The following is a 14983-nucleotide window of genomic DNA, read 5'->3' as shown; positions in this document are numbered from 1 at the left end:
CTCATACGAATCGACTTGTGTTGTTTCTTCAACATCATGGTTGGAGGATCAATTTACCAAAAAGTTCATTGATTCCTCAGACACAGATAAACTTTTTAGGTTTCCAGATAGATTCAGTGTCCATGACTCTATCTTTGACAGACAAGAGACGTCTAAAATTGATATCAGCTTGTCGAAACCTTCAGTCACAATCATTCCCTTCGGTAGCCTTATGCATGGAAATTCTAGGTCTTATGACTGCTGCATCGGACGCGATCCCCTTTGCTCGTTTTCACATGCGACCTCTTCAGCTCTGTATGCTGAACCAGTGGTGCAGGGATTACACAAAGATATCTCAATTAATATCTTTAAAACCGATTGTACGACACTCTCTGACGTGGTGGACAGATCACCATCGTTTAGTTCAGGGGGCTTCTTTTGTTCTTCCGACCTGGACTGTAATTTCAACAGATGCAAGTCTTACAGGTTGGGGAGCTGTGTGGGGGTCTCTGACAGCACAAGGGGTTTGGGAATCTCAGGAGGTGAGATTACCGATCAATATTTTGGAACTCCGTGCAATTTTCAGAGCTCTTCAGTTTTGGCCTCTTCTAAAGAGAGAATCGTTCATTTGTTTTCAGACAGACAATGTCACAACTGTGGCGTACATCAATCATCAAGGAGGGACTCACAGTCCTCTGGCTATGAAAGAAGTATCTCGAATTCTGGTATGGGTGGAATCCAGCTCCTGTCTAGTTTCTGCGGTTCATATCCCAGGTATAGACAATTGGGAAGCGGATTATCTCAGTCGCCAAACGTTACATCCGGGCGAATGGTCTCTTCTCCCAGAAGTATTTCTTCAGATTGTTCAAATGTGGGGACTTCCAGAAATAGATCTGATGGCCTCTCATCTAAACAAGAAACTTCCCAGGTATCTGTCCAGATCCAGGGATCCTCAAGCGGAAGCAGTGGATGCATTGTCACTTCCTTGGAAGTATCATCCTGCCTATATCTTTCCGCCTCTAGTTCTTCTTCCAAGAGTAATCTCCAAGATTCTGAAGGAATGCTCGTTTGTTCTGCTGGTAGCTCCAGCATGGCCTCACAGGTTTTGGTATGCGGATCTTGTCCGGATGGCCTCTTGCCAACCGTGGACTCTTCCGTTAAGGCCAGACCTTCTGTCGCAAGGTCCTTTTTTCCATCAGGATCTCAAATCCTTAAATTTAAAGGTATGGAGATTGAACGCTTGATTCTTAGTCAAAAAGGTTTCTCTGACTCTGTGATTAATACTATGTTACAGGCTCGTAAATCTGTATCTAGGGAGATATATTATAGAGTCTGGAAGACTTATATTTCTTGGTGTCTTTCTCATCATTTTTCCTGGCATTCTTTTAGAATTCCGAGAATATTACAGTTTCTTCAGGATGGTTTGGATAAAGGTTTGTCTGCAAGTTCCTTGAAAGGACAAATCTCTGCTCTTTCTGTTCTTTTTCACAGAAAGATTGCTAATCTTCCTGATATTCATTGTTTTGTACAAGCTTTGGTTCATATAAAACCTGTCATTAAGTCAATTTCTCCTCCTTGGAGTTTGAATTTGGTTCTGGGGGCTCTTCAAGCTCCTCCGTTTGAACCTATGCATTCATTGGACATTAAATTACTTTCTTGGAAAGTTTTGTTCCTTTTGGCCATCTCTTCTGCCAGAAGAGTTTCTGAATTATCTGCTCTTTCTTGTGAGTCTCCTTTTCTGATTTTTCACCAGGATAAGGCGGTGTTGCGAACTTCTTTTCAATTTTTACCTAAGGTTGTGAATTCCAACAACATTAGTAGAGAAATTGTGGTTCCTTCATTATGTCCTAATCCTAAGAATTCTAAGGAGAAATCATTGCATTCTTTGGATGTAGTTAGAGCTTTGAAATATTATGTTGAAGCTACTAAGAATTTCCGAAAGACTTCTAGTCTATTTGTTATCTTTTCCGGTTCTAGGAAAGGTCAGAAGGCCTCTGCCATTTCTTTGGCATCTTGGTTGAAATCTTTAATTCATCATGCTTATGTCGAGTCGGGTAGAACTCCGCCTCAAAGGATTACAGCTCATTCTACTAGGTCAGTTTCTACTTCCTGGGCGTTTAGGAATGAAGCTTCGGTTGATCAGATTTGCAAAGCAGCAACTTGGTCTTCTTTGCATACTTTTACTAAATTCTACCATTTTGATGTGTTTTCTTCTTCTGAAGCTGTCTTTGGTAGAAAAGTACTTCAGGCAGCTGTTTCAGTTTGAATCTTCTGCTTATATTTTCAGTTTTTTTCTTTATAAGATTTAAACTTTATTTTGGGTGTGGATTTTTTTCAGCGGAATTGGCTGTCTTTATTTTATCCCTCCCTCTCTAGTGACTCTTGCGTGGAAGATCCACATCTTGGGTAGTCATTATCCCATACGTCACTAGCTCATGGACTCTTGCTAATTACATGAAAGAAAACATAATTTATGTAAGAACTTACCTGATGAATTAATTTCTTTCATATTAGCAAGAGTCCATGAGGCCCACCCTTTTTTTGTGGTGGTTATGATTTTTTTGTATAAAGCACAATTATTCCAATTCCTTATATTTATGCTTCGCACTTTTTTCTTATCACCTCACTTCTTGGCTATTCGTTAAACTGATTTGTGGGTGTGGTGAGGGGTGTATTTATAGGCATTTTGAGGTTTGGGAAACTTTGCCCCTCCTGGTAGGAATGTATATCCCATACGTCACTAGCTCATGGACTCTTGCTAATATGAAAGAAATGAATTTATCAGGTAAGTTCTTACATAAATTATGTTTTTTACCATCTACATGTTAAATGATCCCCTGTTGAGCTACATACGCATCCTGCCCAGCCATGTGTTCCTTGGAAGCATAGAAGCCAAGAATTAAGATTTCAAAATATCTTAACCTATGTACTTTTGATAACAAATTATCTATATAATTTTCATGTAGTTAAGATACTCAAATCAATATACAGTATATGTATATATTCAGACAACATATTAAATATGAACACATGAATCTGGGACATTGTCTATGCCTAATAAGGGTAATATTGGAAGCTGAAAACCTAAGAAGCAGTGACTAATAGTAACATATTAGATAAATATTTGCTGAGCTTGATAAATACTGCAAATAGATGTATAAATGTGACAATTTTTAACAATTGTTTCTTTGTTTTGCAGACAGCAAGATGTCCTATGAATATTAACCATAAACATGGAAATCTTCTATTTTAACATAGAAATTAATAAATGCTGGTGTTTGGTGTCAAATTGTACATTTTCTGTTATGCTACATGAAATATAGATGCTGACAAGAGAGGTTTATTAATGCTAAAAGTTATAAAATGTTAAATAATCACTTTATAAGGATGAATTAAATTGTTAGCAATATTGATGATGAGATCTGCATTAGCGGTTGTTTGCTGTCCCCTAGGGGATTAAAACTGGTATGACAGCCAAACGAATTGACTGTTTAAAACACATGCAAATCCAAATAGCCAATCAAATGTTTCAGCTCGAAGGGCCAATCAATGCTCAGCTCCGTTAGGGCCAATCCAAGACAAGCACGGGATAAAGGGCCAATCCAAAATCTTGTGGGAATGATTAAAGAAACGGGGGAGGAATTCTTTATTTTTTTTGGAATAAAGGTCCAGTTTACTGACTGCTAAAAAGACAGACTAAAAGCAGCATTAACTTTTGGAGAGAAAAACATAATTTATGCTTACCTGATAAATTTATTTCTCTTGTAGTGTATCCAGTCCACGGATCATCCATTACTTATGGAATATATTCTCCTTCCCAACAGGAAGTTGCAAGAGTCCACCCACAGCAAAGCTGCTATATAGCTCCTCCCCTAACTGCCATATTCAGTCATTCGACCGAAAACATGCAGAGAAAGGAAAAACCATAGAGTGCAGTGGTGACTGTAGTTCAAATGAAAAAATTACCTGCCTTAAAGTGACAGGGCGGGCCGTGGACTGGATACACTACAAGAGAAATAAATTTATCAGGTAAGCATAAATTATGTTTTCTCTTGTTAAGTGTATCCAGTCCACGGATCATCCATTACTTATGGAATACCAATACCAAAGCTAAAGTACACGGATGATGGGAGGGACAAGGCAGGTACTTAAACGGAAGTTACCACTGCCTGTAAAAAACCCTTTCTCCCAAAAATAGCCTCCGAAGAAGCAAGGTATCAAATTTGTTAAATTTGAAAAGTATGAAGTGCAGACCAAGACTCCGTCTTGTAAATCTGTTCAACAGAAGTCACATTTAAAAAAGGCCCAAGTGAAAACCACAGCTCTAGTAGAATAAGCTGTAATCCCTTCAGGAGGCTGCTGTCCAGCAGTCTCATAAGCTAAATGAATTATGCTTTTTAACCAAAAAGACAGAGAGGCTGCTGAAGTCTTTTGACCTCTCCTCTGTCCAGAATAGACAACAAACAAGGTGAACATTTGATGAAAACTGTAGTAGCTTGTAAGTAAAACTTTAAAGCACAAACCACGTCCAATATTGTGTAATAGACGTTCCTTCTTTGAAGAAGGATTAGGATACAAGCATGGAACAACTATCTCTTGAGTGATGTACTTGTTAGATACCACCTTAGGAAAAAACCCAGGTTGGTACGCAGGACTACCTTATCCATACGAAGGACCAGATAAGGAGAATCACATTGTAACACAGATAACTTGGAGACTCTATGAGTCGAGGAATTAGCTACCCAAAAGGAACTTTCCAAGATAAAGATTGATATCTATGGAACAAAAAAGGTTCAAACGGAACTTCTTGAAGAACCTTAAGAATCAGGTTTAAGCTCCATGGCGGAGCAACAGTTTTAAACACAGGCTTGGATCTAACCAAAGCCTGACCAAATGCCTGAACGTCTAGAATACCTGCCAGACGCTTGTGCAAAAAAATAGACAGAGTAAAAATCTGTCCCCTTTTAAGGAATTAGCTGACAACCCTTTTCTCAAAAACATCTTGGAGAAAAGATAATATCCTGGGAATCCAGACTTTACTCCATGAGTAACCCTTGGATTCATAACAATCAGATATTTACACCATATCTATGTTCAATTTTCCTAGAGACAGGCTTTCATGTCTGTATTAAGGTATCAATGACTGACTCGGAGAAGCCATGCTTTGATAACATCAAGCGTTCAGTCTCCAGGCAGTCCATCTCAGATTGATTCTATTTAGATGGTTGAAAGGACCCTGAGGTAGAGGGACCTGTCTCAGAAGCAGAGACCGTGATGGAAAGGATGACATGTCCACCAGATCTGCATACCAGGTCCTGCGTGGCTACGCAGGCGCTGTCAAAAACACCAAAGCCCTCTCCTGCTTGGTCTTGACCTCCGGAGGAAATCCCACTCCCCCGGAAGAAAAGTCTGACGACTTAGAAAATCCACCTCCCAGTTCTCAACACCTGGGATATGGATAGCTGATAGACAAGAGTGAGTCTCTGTCCAGTGAATTATTGTAAGACTTCTAACATCGCTAGGGAACTTCTGTTCCCCCTTGATGGCTGATGTAAGCCACAGTCGTGTATATTGTCCGACTGAGTATGATGTACCTCAGAGTTGCTAACTGAGGCCAAGTCTGAAGAGCATGGAATATCACTCCCAGTTCCAGAATATTTATTAGAAGGAGGGTCTCTTCCTAAGTCCACTATCCCTGAGCCTTCAGGGAGTTCCAGACTGCATCCCAACCTAAAAGGCTGGCATCTATTGTAACAATTGTCCCATCTGACCTGCGGAAGGTCATACCCTTGGACAGATGGACCCGACATAGTCACCAGAGAAGAGAATCTCTGGTCTCTTGGTCCAGGTTTAACAGGGGGACAAATCTGTGTAATCCCCGTTCCTCTGACTTTTTACAGTACATGTAATAAGGTAACAGAGCATTGCACCCACTTGCAAATGGATGATTAACCCCTTAATGCAAAAAACAGATCAAAAAAACGACATAGACGTTTTTAAAAACAGACACAACAAACTGCCACAGCAGAGCTGTGGATTACCTTCCCTATAAACGATTTTGGAAGTCTTTTTAGCCCTTTAGAAATGTCCTATAGTATTCATGGGACTGCTGAGGGAATCTGGATGATACATTTTGTAATTTTAACTGCGCAAAAAAGCGCTAAATTAGGCCCCTCCCACTCATATTACAACAGTGGGAAGCTTCAGTTAACTGTTTCTATGCAAAATTTAAGCCAGCCATGTGGAAAAAACTTAGGCCCCAATAAGTTTTATCACCAAACATATGTTAAAAAACGATTAAACATGCCAGCAAACGTTTTAAAACACATTTTTACAAGAGTATGTATCTATTAATAAGCCTGATACCAGTCGCTTTTACTGCATTTAAGGCTATACCAACATTACAGTGTTATCACCAATGTACGTTAAAAAACGATTAAACATGCCAGCAAACGTTTTAAAACACATTTTTATAAGAGTATGTATCTCTATTAATAAGCCTGATACCAGTCGCTATCGCTGCATTTAAGGCTTTACTTACATTACTTCGGTATCAGCAGTATTTTCTTAGTCAATTCCATTCCTAGAAAAATGTTTTACTGCACATACCTTATCTGCAGGAAAACCTGCACGCCATTCCCCCTCTGAAGTACCTCACTCCTCAGAATGTGTGAGAACAGCAAATGGATCTTAGTTACGTCTGCTAAGATCATAGAAAAACGCAGGCAGATTCTTCTTCCAAATACTGCCTGAGATAAACAGCACACTCAGGTGCCATTTAAAAATAACAAACTTTTGATTGAAGAATAAACTAAGTAGAAAGCACCACAGACTCTCACGACCTCCTATCTATGTTGAGGCTTGCAAGAGAATGACTGAATATGGCAGTTAGGGGAGGAGCTATATAGCAGCTTTGCTGTGGGTGGACTTTTGCAACGTCCTGTTGGGAAGGAGAATATATTCCATAAGTAATGGATGATCCGTGGACTGGATACACTTAACAAGAGAAATACATAGGCTTTGGTGCCAAGCATATTCTCTGCCATTTTTGGGGACACTTTCTTGAACAAAGAAAGACGAACAATTCTTGAAGTCTATACCTGTGCACATTGTGAGTAAACCCTCCATAGATGACACACAAGAAACTCTGGAATATGAAACATTGATTTGTTTATTTGGGTAAAGTATATAATTTGATATTTTAAAGCAAATACATTCATTATTGCTACAATCTAATTGTAGTTAGTAAATTTAAAAGGGCACTTTGTATTTTAGCTTGCATTCATAATCATGTATAGTCTAACTAATCATTAATGCTAAGTAATTTATCTTTGCAAATATATAAATATATTTTAGAATTTGTCTTAATTGTAGATAATTAAGAATTCATTTCAGCTCAGATAAATTGGCATAGGAGTTGGATGTTTGCACAAATATATACAATTTCTGATGTTTTAAATTGAAGTTATATAGGATCAATTGTGGCTAAGTAGCTTAATTATACTGGTCTGAATGTTAGTGGCTCATATCTTGGTATCTCATTGTGGTATTTTAATGCAATTCAATTGTGAATAAGGTTAATTCTAAAGGTATATTTGGTTTGCTTTGTCAAGAATATTGTAACAGTTTACGCTTGTATAGTTTGATTCATAATCTGGTTCCTATAAATATAATTCAATGTGTTTATAAATGTAACTAATATAAAGAATTTAGGAATTTACATGAATTTTAATTGTTTCTTATATGCATTTTATTGGGGGTTTGTTTTAAAGAATAATTATTAAATATATTGTATTATAACCTGGCCATATACAGGGAGTGCAGAATTATTAGGCAAATGAGTATTTTGACCACATCATCCTCTTTATGCATGTTGTCTTACTCCAAGCTGTATAGGCTCGAAAGCCTACTACCAATTAAGCATATTAGGTGATGTGCATCTCTGTAATGAGAAGGGGTGTGGTCTAATGACATCAACACCCTATATCAGGTGTGCATAATTATTAGGCAACTTCCTTTCCTTTGGCAAAATGGGTCAAAAGAAGGACTTGACAGGCTCAGAAAAGTCAAAAATAGTCAGATATCTTGCAGAGGGATGCAGCACTCTTAAAATTGCAAAGCTTCTGAAGCGTGATCATCGAACAATCAAGCGTTTCATTCAAAATAGTCAACAGGGTCGCAAGAAGCGTGTGGAAAAACCAAGGCGCAAAATAACTGCCCATGAACTGAGAAAAGTCAAGCGTGCAGCTGCCAAGATGCCACTTGCCACCAGTTTGGCCATATTTCAGAGCTGCAACATCACTGGAGTGCCCAAAAGCACAAGGTGTGCAATACTCAGACATGGCCAAGGTAAGAAAGGCTGAAAGACGACCACCACTGAACAAGACACACAAGCTGAAACGTCAAGACTGGGCCAAGAAATATCTCAAGACTGATTTTTCTAAGGTTTTATGGACTGATTAAATGAGAGTGAGTCTTGATGGGCCAGATGGATGGGCCCGTGGCTGGATTGGTAAAGGGCAGAGAGCTCCAGTCCGACTCAGACGCCAGCAAGGTGGAGGTGGAGTACTGGTTTGGGCTGGTATCATCAAAGATGAGCTTGTGGGGCCTTTTCGGGTTGAGGATGGAGTCAAGCTCAACTCCCAGTCCTACTGCCAGTTTCTGGAAGACACCTTCTTCAAGCAGTGGTACAGGAAGAAGTCTGCATCCTTCAAGAAAAACATGATTTTCATGCAGGACAATGCTCCATCACACGCGTCTAAGTACTCCACAGCATGGCTGGCAAGAAAGGGTATATAAGAAGAAAATCTAATGACATGGCCTCCTTGTTCACCTGATCTGAACCCCATTGAGAACCTGTGGTCCATCATCAAATGTGAGATTTACAAGTAGGGAAAACAGTACACCTCTCTGAACAGTGTCTGGGAGGCTGTGGTTGCTGCTGCACGCAATGTTGATGGTGAACAGATCAAAACACTGACAGAATCCATGGATGGCAGGCTTTTGAGTGTCCTTGCAAAGAAAGGTGGCTATATTGGTCACTGATTTGTTTTTGAATGTCAGAAATGTATATTTGTGAATGTTGAGATGTTATATTGGTTTCACTGGTAAAAATAAATAATTGAAATGGGTATATATTTGTTTTTTGTTAAGTTGCCTAATAATTATGCACAGTAATAGTCACCTGCACACACAGATATCCCCCTAAAATAGCTATAACTAAAAACAAACTAAAAACTACTTCCAAAACTATTCAGCTTTGATATTAATGAGTTTTTTGGGTTCATTGAGAACATGGTTGTTGTTCAATAATAAAATTAATCCTCAAAAATACAACTTGCCTAATAATTCTGCACTCCCTGTACTAACATATTATTTGGAGGCATACTGCATGAGATATTAATATTTATCACATAAATATTGTAGTAAATAGAAATTATTATTGAAAGAAAGAAAAATTAATTTTTGAAAAATTGATAAATATATAAAAAAAATTCATATTTCAAAATTAATATAATTTTTTTTTAAAATAAATTGTATTAGCGTTTTAATTTAAATAAATACTAAGCCAATATAATAATGTCTGTTACCAGAAGTGAATCAATTCATTCTATACATAGTGTTGAAATATATTCCCCAAGGTTACCCTTCACTCAGGGGGATGTCTTTAAGATGGAGATTATAGGCTACATTTAAAAGAGGTGTAATATTGTGGCGATTTAAATGATTATATGGATATGCTTGCAATTAAGGCTAAAAATATTGCTATTGATGATGGAAGGTGGAATGGAAAAAGTGAATTGTTCCAAGAATTATCCAAAATTAATAAATGCAAAAACTTTCAGAAGCGAGATGAACTAATACTAAAATCTTGGCCACTTGTAATATGCATTTTTGACGAAATGTCCATCCTCGGTATAGAAAAGGAATTGCAAATACAGGGGCTAGAAGATAGTATTCGCTCCTCACGCAGATGCAAAGAGAATTTAAATATAGCCAAAAATAAAATTGATGAGTTTGCCCAAGACATGGCCACCTTAGATAAGCATAACCTAAATTTACTAGCCAAGATAGAAGAGTTAAATAAACAACTTGCACAAAGCCAGAGAGAATTAAGTGGTTTAAAAAGGCTGTATCATCAAAATGAAAACACATCTATTACCCATGAGGATAATGCAGATAATTCTAAATCTCTTAAAGAAATTTAGGGAAGAATTTAAACAAAGAACCCCTATTGGGTCAGAAATACACTTTCCAAATAGACAGTCACCTCATGTTATAAATTCAGGGAACTGCTATAACTCAGCTGAGGAGGGGGAGGGAATCTCTAGTAGTGAGTCAGAGGACGGAGCCAGCTAACCAAATAGCCCACGTAGTACTAATATACGTAAGGGGTCTCCCCATAGTGAGTATTGGGCAGATAGGGGATACTCCAGCCCCAAAAATAAGATCCCTAGGAGAGCCCAAGATACGTCTAATAAGGTATATGACACCCCTAAAATAATTTTCTTAAAGATGCAGTACCTACATGTCACAAATACCTCAGGATTCAGCTTGTGAACTAAGAACAGTTGTTTGTTTTTAGCTGTGTCCTGGGTTTGTGTTTCTTTGAAGTGCCAGGAGCATCATAAATGCATGGCAGTGTAAACAGGATAGAATTTTATGGCTTAGACTGTCAGGAGAATACATGATAGAAAACAGGGACTCAGTCACAGAAACTGATAAGGTCACTAAAAGGACATTGGTATTATGTATATATGTGTTTAAAAATGTTATGACATTAAGTGAAGGGAAATCTGTCATATCTGGTATCAAATGGATTCTCCTAATGAAACCAAGAGAGTACCGGTCAGTATATCTGACTATAGAGTGGCCTATCAGAAATTATAATGGGTTCTATAATTTCAGGCAAAAAACTTAGTTTATTGAAGGTCATAAAGACGGGGAGTTTCTTAGCCCGCCCAGGAGGCAACCTGATCTATGGAAAAGAGGTATAAGAATCTTTTTTCAGCTATGAGATGTCATTCTTACAAGGGGAGCTGTTTTACAGAGTAAAAATCCATCGCTTCATGCCAGCCCCTGGCACAGATCTTGAAACTAGGAAAGTATTCAATTCTGTCTTTCTCCTTTTTTATTTTAAAACACTGTTTGCTAATGTGTCATTTTATTTGTACCAACATTTTATTAATAATGCATTGTGCATACTATTTTTGGCATACTAAATAATTCTTTTATTAAGTTTGGCCTTTGTCTAATAATTGAACCACTTTACTGAAAGACACTGGAATATTAGAACTGTATAATTTAGGTTATTTTTCTGCTAAATTGTACTCAGAGAGTTAATGTGTAAGTCTGGGTTTTTCCTTAGGATTTTCCCTTTAATAAATTTTAAGTGGCGGCAGCTGAGATATTGTAGTTAGTGTGGGTGGCATTAAAGGAGTTTTGCGGCATTTATTTTACATCTAGTACAGACTGGAGAGTGTTGTTAACCCTTGCACCCATTGAACTAAATCACAAGCTGGCCTGGTGTGGCTAGATTGTGACTTATCAATGAGAGTAGAAGGGGTCTGATAACCCTTTCTGTGCCAAATAAGTGACTGGCGCAGGGTTGGATAACCTTGGTTCGTCACACTACATTTTCCAAAAAAGGAACCACTCTATAATTGACCATTAGAGACCTTTGAAAATGCTTTATCCATAAAGAATGTTACAAGTGAGCAGTCAAAAACTGACTTTCTGCCCTGGGTATTTGAAGGTAAATATCACAAATTCTTTGCTTCACTAAAGGATATGAATATTCGTTCCTGAATGAAACGCAAAATCAGTGCAAAAAGGAATTTGGGAAATATCGCACCAAAACTGCAGCGAAAATAGCTGTATACGGTTTAAAATGTGGCGCAAATCAAACCCCTATAGAATTCCTTTCTGTACTGAAAAGTGCGTACAGTATGGCCGAAGACTACCCCATATTTGAAAGCACAGAATTTGTAAATTTATTTTTCAAAGCATTCCCCATGCACATTAAAGTTAATTTAGCTAGAGATTTTGATGAGCACTGCTCATTGGACTGGCTGATCAAAGAGAGTACAAAGTTATACTCTAATCAGCAGTCCGGTGAACAGGGGGTTAAAAGGGAACCAAAGCCTAACCCCAAAATTATGGCAGAAACTAGGGTGTCACCTAGCCCCCTCAATTTGGAGTCTAAAAAGAAAACCTATGCGGAGGTGGCCCGAGAAAAAAGGCCATCCCCACAAGTTTTTAACTCTGCTCCTCCCGCAACACGGGCTGAAGCGCAGAGACTCTATACTCAAAATGGGGGGCATATCCAGGTAAAAAATTATTCCCAATGAGATGAACGCCCACAAAATAATTGGTATCCCTGTAAAAATACTAAAAGTGGCGAAAATACTCACAGGGTAACCAGACACCCCAAGTAAATAGTGCTTCCCAAAATACTAACGCTGAACAAGTTAAACCCCAAAGACAACCACGTCAAAATAGGAACAATAGCTATGATTCTGTGGGATCCCAAGGATCCAGGAATCAATACCCTGGGATATCAAAAAATCAGTCCATGGGTAAAAATAGCTTGTCCATTCAAGTGGGCCAACTCAGTACGCAAGTTAGTCAATTATGTACGCTATTTACTAATATGAGTCAAGCTTTTATGGCCCAGCCACCTAACAATCCTTTTTTAGGGGTACAGCCAGTGGTCAGCAGTGGGCCACAGGCACAGTCATAAATACTGCAGTATTACCTGAAAGAGGGGGGAGAGATATACCAAATGAAATGATAAATGTCAATAATGGTACTAATCATATTCTCTCCCTACAGACCGGAAACGGACGATTTAGCTGCGATGACGAGCAACCTCAGTCTGAAAGCTCTAACCAATCTCTTCCTTTGCAGTATTCTCTTAACCTTATTTCCACAGATGCAGTACACAGGAACCCAGTCGACCCTATTATAGAGGGGACCGGTAAGAATGGAAGTTCTTCTGCATCAGGTAACGTGGCAGATTCAGGTAACACGTGGCAAAACCCAAAGATGTGTAATAATGCTAATTTTATGTGTGAAATGGTAGAAACTGCAGGGAGTTATTATGTATTAGCTGAGCTTCAGGATTCAGTTTCCAACCCTATCATGGGATTAATTGATACTGGATCTCAGGCAACTATTTTATCCCACAGGTACTACACACAGCTAAACGAGCTAACACCCCACAAACCTAAAATAAAAGAATTTGATGGTTCACTATTAGGCGTTGGGGGTGACACTCTAAAAGTCTACAGTACTGCATGGTTAAAATTGAGGCTGGGGAACAGGGTAATAAGACACCCGGTCATTATAGTGGATCTGCCAACTGATCGTTTAATTATTGGTAGTGATCTCCTGAAGCGCTTAAGCACCATCATTGATTGCATAAATAATGTTATTTGGTCACAAGTAAAAAGGCCTATTAAGTATGAGCAATACGGTATATCTCTCACCCGACATAACTGTCACGTGGTGGAAGAGAAGCCAGATGCTGTGGAGATTCATTTCAGGAATAACTCTGTACCTGAAATCACTATCTTACAAATAGATGATCAGACTCCGTTAAGTGGCTCTGATGATAATACTTTTAAAATTTCCTCTGGAAAGATAGCAAAAATTTCCTTAGACGGCAATGTATTAAAGGACCAGTCAACACAGTAGATTTTCATAATCAACAAATGCAAGATAACAAGACAATGCAATAGCACTTAATCTGAACTTCAAATGAGTAGTGGATTTTTTTTTCTGACAATTTTAAAAGTTATGTCTTTTTCCACTCCCCCTGTACCATGTGACAGCCATCAGCCAATCACAAATGCATACACGTACCATGTGACAGCCATCAGCCATTCACAAATGCATACACACTTATTCTTGCACATGCTCAGTAGGAGCTGGTGACTAAAAATGTTTAAATATAAAAAGACTGTGCACATTTAGATAATGGAAGTAAATTGGAAAGTTGTTTAAAATGGCATGTTCTATCAGAATAATGAAAGTTTAATTTTGATTGAGTGTCCCTTTAACCATATCTCTCCACAAGGGGGATCATAAAATCCGTAAAGGGGGAGGCCACACTCAATACCTCACAGGAATTGAGAGAGTTAAGGATGATCTATTTATCCCTATGCAAGTGCATGACCTTGGTAAAACCCAATATGCTAAATTGAACTTAAAACAGGAAGCAAGCTATATAAGCGAAGGCTTATTAGCGCAGATAGCTGAACCTAAGGTGATTAAATATCTTTCTCCCCAAGACCACTGTGTCCACGGCCTGGGTGACAGGTCTGAAAGCTATAATATCACAGCTAAGTGTTTATTATCTATCTCTATAAATCAGCAAAACACATGTTTTTACTTTTTAATACTCCCCATAATCAATTATACATTGGCAATGATCTCTTACATAGACATGCCATACAAATAGATTTGATTAACTCTTGCCTCTGGAGCAGGTTAAAGGGAGACCCTGAAGTATTTCAGGATGAAAACGCAGCCCTGAAATAAAACCAGAAAATGCCATATGCTGTGAATATGCAGGTGTCTAATGATGTTATAATTCCTGCTGGGGCTGATAGACTCCTCTTACCCTTACAGGTAAAAAGAGGCCAGAAATTAAAAACTTCTGAAACACTAATTTGCCTCTCCCATAGAATGCAAAATCTGGGTATAACAATGACCCATACTCCTATGGTAAATATTGGAACCATTCCAATACATGTGATTGTGCATAACATGACCCCACAGGATATAACCTTATCCAAGGGAACTACCATAGGATATGCGCTGGAATAAAGTTATTACACTTTTGGATTCCAGAATAATGTAATTGGGCTAATACCTGAAGGATACTTAACTGAAGAACAATTAATAGAACAATCCTTTGCATCTATGCCAGAGGGACAATTTACAATTCAGTCTATTTATCCCTTCAGCTCAGAGGAAGGCATCTGTAAAATTGAAGAAG

Source organism: Bombina bombina, chromosome 1, assembly GCF_027579735.1.
Source record: "Bombina bombina isolate aBomBom1 chromosome 1, aBomBom1.pri, whole genome shotgun sequence".
Classification (NCBI taxonomy): domain Eukaryota; kingdom Metazoa; phylum Chordata; class Amphibia; order Anura; family Bombinatoridae; genus Bombina; species Bombina bombina.
The sequence above is the reverse complement of the archived record's forward strand: the minus strand, read 5'-3'. Positions refer to the sequence as shown.